This window comes from Poecilia reticulata, linkage group LG13 (genome assembly GCF_000633615.1).
Source record: "Poecilia reticulata strain Guanapo linkage group LG13, Guppy_female_1.0+MT, whole genome shotgun sequence".
NCBI lineage: Eukaryota > Metazoa > Chordata > Actinopteri > Cyprinodontiformes > Poeciliidae > Poecilia > Poecilia reticulata.
In genome coordinates, this window is record NC_024343.1 from 25858720 (window position 1) to 25864233 (window position 5514).

A 5514-nucleotide genomic window follows, 5' to 3' on the forward strand; every position below is an offset into this window, starting at 1 on the left:
AATACACTCAAAACCTTTTTGATATTCTGCTAATGTCGAAAAAAATAATTTCACAATTGTTGTGTTTCCATCAAATGAGAAATGTGATTAAAGTCCCATGTGAGTAAATGCATTCATTTGATAAGTATTTAAAAATCATGGCGGCGACGGATATTAAGACATAGTTATACTTCAGCCATGTATAACTATGTCTAATAATTGTTATGATTAGCCATCAGATGAGACATCGGTATGTTATTCAAGTGTTAGAGTGAGTATTCTATATGCTTGGGAACCACAGATAAATCTTTAAAAAAAAACAGGAAGCATGTGAATATTAAGAATCACATACGTGAAAAAATGAAATGTAGTTTTCCAATATTTTTTCCTTTTCTATTGGAATCAATTCTTGGCTGATTGAACGTAATTTGTCATCCAATTCTCCCATAATCCTGGGTTCATCTTTACAACATATCATCGTTACTTAGCTTTTGCAAAATTTATGAAAGGATCAATATTTCAGACCTGAATAAAAGTAAATATGAATTTCAGTTTGAAGGAAAAACTGCAACCTGGCAACCTTGCTTTAAACTGATTGACTAAATTCTCAGCACAGAATAATTTATCCATAACAAAATGATGAAAATTTTCACTTTGCAGAGAACACATTGTTGACCTATCTTGAGATTTGTTTCAGTACGCTGTTTCTTTGATTTTACTGTTAGTCTGGTTACGATAGGATTAGAAAATGAAACTGTAAGGGTTAACACACCAAAAGCAGAAACAAGCTAGAAAACAGGTGTTACAGGGCACCGCGAATAACTAAAATTCATAAATACCTGAGACCCTCAACAAAACTGCTTATATCTGCTTATTTTGATACATAAACACCAAATATACCTTTATATGCATTAACAGGCACGGTGGAAACCACCTTAGCAGCACAACAGCAGAAGCTAATATCTACAGACTTCCTTATGTCCCCTCTTGGGGGTATTTGACTGCTTTGTAAGCATCAACCAAGTAGCATTGAGCTTAGCGGCTTCCCAAGATGCAGTATTTTTAAATACACTCTTAGAAAAAAAATTCAGTGAATAACTTGGAGTCACATCCCACAGAAAAATCCACAAACACTAACCCCGACAAGACGAGGTCTATAGAGTCCAGTCAGTAGAACAGATTACACAGAAGAACATACACTCAGCAGAAGATGTCATCTACTTTATGTAATGAGTCTTAAACATCAAACTTATGTTGTTGTACTTATGCTTGTATCATACCATCTAATCGCAAGAGCTCCTATGGACTAGAGGTGACTGATTACTAAGGAGGAACTTGGAATCTTCGCTTCAAATCACCATTAACACGTCTCTTGTAAATCTATCCCAGAACACACACACACACACCGAACCCCGAATTATCATACAGAGACTGTGCTGCTTATAATTGACTGAAGGAATGCCAGGCACTTACTGATGAACATGGAAACACTCCACTGTGCATCTCCAAATGGCTTTAGCAAGCTAATGGCAGTGTGGGAAAAAATGAGCTCACACAAGGCAGAGGAGGTAATGTAGCTTCCAGCTCGGCTCATTTTCTCCAAACGAAAGAGATAATCTGGACCCCCCCAAGGCCTCAGAGATTGAAAGCCTCACAAGCGGAAACGGCAAATAACTAAGAGAAATTAGATATGAACCTGGGCCAAAGTTTTCTCATTCCGCTCCCCCTCACCAACCCCACCAGCTCCCATCAGAGGCATGGACAATGGGCCTACAGTGTGGAATATATGTGAAATATTCTAAGTACTAATAAGTTTCTCCTGCCTGCCTCCCTCCTTTGTACCGTCCCCGTCCTCTGCTCCCCCTCTCTACTCTGGCTCACGTCCGTTTCTGTCTTCATTCACTCGTCTTGCTTCCTTTCCTCATTTGCTCTCCACACAGACAGAAATGCATACCGTTAGTGACAAGCGGAGCACTTTTCTTGCCCAGATGTACTGGCAGCTATCTGTCTCAGTGGAGCACCACGAGCTCCTCTCATTCCCTCCGCGCTCCAGACCTGCACAGCAAGTGTGTGAGCAAGGGTTTGATGGCAGGAACAAAGGCTGGAATTATGTGGATGCATTGTAGGGAAATGCAAGCAGGCAGCTAGAGATGGGGCTCGGGGCTGGAAGCTTTCCCTGACTGGCAGGTAAAAATGTGGGCTGAGGCAGCGAACGACAAACGCTGTCCCGCCCCATTATTCATGGCTGAAGTGCCCTGGAGCAAAGTACCTCCTATATGCTACACCAGATGCTGCCCACTGCCAGTATATGAAGCCTCTCGAGTCATTGTTTATTTGTTCAATACTAGTAATGTGTGTTCACATCCTATGGATTCGGTGCAGTGGTACATCGGAGAAGAAGCTGGACTGTCTTCAAATCTTTTGGATTTCTTGCTTTATTTTGACCGGATGACTTCACAGACATTTCAATGATTTTGTTAAGTTGTTGAAAATGAGGTACAGTGTTTCATGGTTTGTGAGGTATTTTTAGGTCAGCATAGTACAAGGTTCCGAATTAGGCTGGGATTGTATGGATTAGTTTTCCCTTTATTTTTCTATTTCAACACCTTCCTATCTGTGTTTCACATATGGTGCCACTAATTTAGACTAAGCCATTCTTCATATTTCCTTTGCTCCCTCAGCACAAACAGCGCGCTGTGAAAGCTTATAAACTTTGGACTTCCGTTTCACATTTTGCCCATTACAGCTTAGACTACTTTGGTGAACTGGGAAGAAACGGATGGATGGCTTTAATGATTGTTTTTAATAAAAATCTAAAATGTGTCGATTGTATTTGAAATTAACCCCCTTTTCTCAAATCATTGTTAATAAATTACAAGAAAGACTTCAAAAGTAATTAGTAAGAAGAGCCCTGTTTTGTGAAAAACTAACAATGCACTTCACTCTAAGTGTGCCATCGCCACGGTGATGCTACCACAGCATGAAGCTGCCACCACAGCTTTGTGCTGTGGTAGCAGCTTCATGCTACAAGCTACAACAAACCACATAGAAGTTGGATTCACACAGACTTGTAAGTGATGTCTTAAGGCAGTTGGCTCTATTGGATTCAGAGTAAAGGGGGATGAATACAAATGTATACCTGACTTTTTAAGTTTTTAAAGGTAACAAAAAAACTTAATTGTTGTGTGTTTATTTGTGCACACAACAGCTTTGCTCTACTTTGTGGTTTTCTCTCACATTCAATCCCACTAAAATACACTGTACACAAAAAATGTGGGTTGTTGCTCTTAGAGGTTCAGTTTCCTGGATATTGACCTGGTTCCACTGTGTCAAGCTTAGATCTCTGCTCTTACATTTTTTATGCTAATTTTCATACAAGTGAATTCATAAGCACTGGGCTACTTCTGCATGGCATGTCTCTACACTATCCTCGTTCTCAGGTATGTTTAAACATACTGATAATTATAACTGATAATTATGAGAGGTAGCTAAGATTCGGTTTTAGTAAAAATAGGACAATGCCAGCTTTATCTGTGAAAAGTCATGGCAGTTTTGCATAATGTGCTTGGGAAGGCGCAGATAAGTAGCTGAATAGTTACCTTTCAACATTTTCTCTGTTTTACTTTTCTGTTTACTTTAGATAAATCAAATTATCATATTTTTTCCTTGGCTAATATTAATTTTGTCCAAGATTTCATCTAAGCTTACCTGCATATGCAATCAGGTTTGAATCCAACGCTCTACAAAATTATGTATGATCTGTAGAGATGTGAAACATTTGTTTCTGACAGTAAAAAAAAAAAAAAAAAATATATATATATATATATGTATATATCAATAAGTATAAAAATTTTAAGTATTAAATCTTCCCAAACCAATTTGGCCCGTGTGAAAATTAATTTAAACTTGTTATCTGGTGTATCAAGTGTTGGTGATAACTGGCAGCCTTTACATCATTGGGGAGTTTTGGCCCACTCCTCCTTGCTGAATTGCTCTAACTCAGCCACACTGGAGGGCTCTCAAGAATAAGCAACCTGTTTAAACTCATGCCACTGTGTCTCAGTTGAATTTAAGTCCAAACTTTGTCAAGGCCATTTATTTATATAGATTTTTTTGTTTTTACCTTTCAGAGGTTAGCTTTGCTGCCATGCATTTAACCTGGAGGTTATGATTTGATGGGTTGAGTTTCTACTTTATCTTGTACAGAGGAGAATTTTTGGTTCCATCAATTATGGCAGGTTTTCCAGGTCTGAGAGCAACAAGCAGCCCAAGACCAGGCCTCTAGAGCACTACCAATTGTGAAATCGTACCTGATTTCTCAATAGTGAATCTCAAAAAAAAAATCCCAGGTCGCCCTGGTGCTACAAGTTCTCTGCGACACTGAAAATCTCCCTCAAGGTCAACAACGTACAGACACACATTAAGTCCTTCGGAGAATAAACCAAGATCCATCTATCCAGCTGTTATCCATTTTACTGTGGAATATCGTCTGTATCCCTGGATATTTCACAACTCAATAGAGACTTATGACTTATGACAGTCATAAGATTTTCATGACAGCAACAGTCTGCAGTCAGAGGCCTCTACAGATACCTTTCAAGACTGACTGCTACTGCATCACCATCTGCAACGAGTCTTTGACAATTCTTTGACACAAAGTGATTTACAACAACATTTACTTTTCCTGTTATTAATAAATTATTACTGAATTGTATCGAATTTCAAAACTGCGATAGACTGGCGACCCGTCCAGAGTGTGCTCCGCCTCTCGCCCGTTGACAGCTGGAGATATTCACCATCACCCCTCCCGACCCCAATAGGATAAGGGTGTACAGAAGATGGATGGATGGATGGATGGATGGATGGATGGATGGATGGATGGATGGATGGATGGTCACAACTACATATTATTCAGGTGGATGCTGTTGGGGTTTTTTAAAGTTAGCTCAAGACCTGTATAGAACCAGACACAAGACAAATGAGGGTTTTATGACTTCCTTTGCAAAGGGAGAGATCCACAACCTCTARCCCGCTCRGGATCAAAGAYTGGTGAGCTCTGCTCMACTCTGMTTGGAAWTRGCTTTTATTATGATGACCTTCTTCAGTAGAACAATGCTGAGATAACAGAACAGATGGACCCCTTGAGTAGGAAATTACATTATAGATACAGAAAGAACCTTAAAGCATGACTGGTCAAAGGTAACTGAACACATGTAGATAAAACACTCAAATAAAATGATGAAACAATGATTAGTTAAAATGAGTAATTTTACCCAACAGATGCAAACACATAAATTGCCCCCCCCACCCCCTAATCTCCCAACAACATACGCTCTCTCTACTCCACCCCCACCCCCGACACGAAGGTACATGAAAGGTAACACTTGCTACATTTAACCTGTTATGGGCGTGAGGTGGAGACAAGGTTTTGACGCCCCCTCTGTTGCAGCGCCTCTATGCGTTGCATGCGCTGCATTCCCACTTTTTGAGCCACTGGATGGATGGATGGATGGATGGATGGATGGATGGATGGAT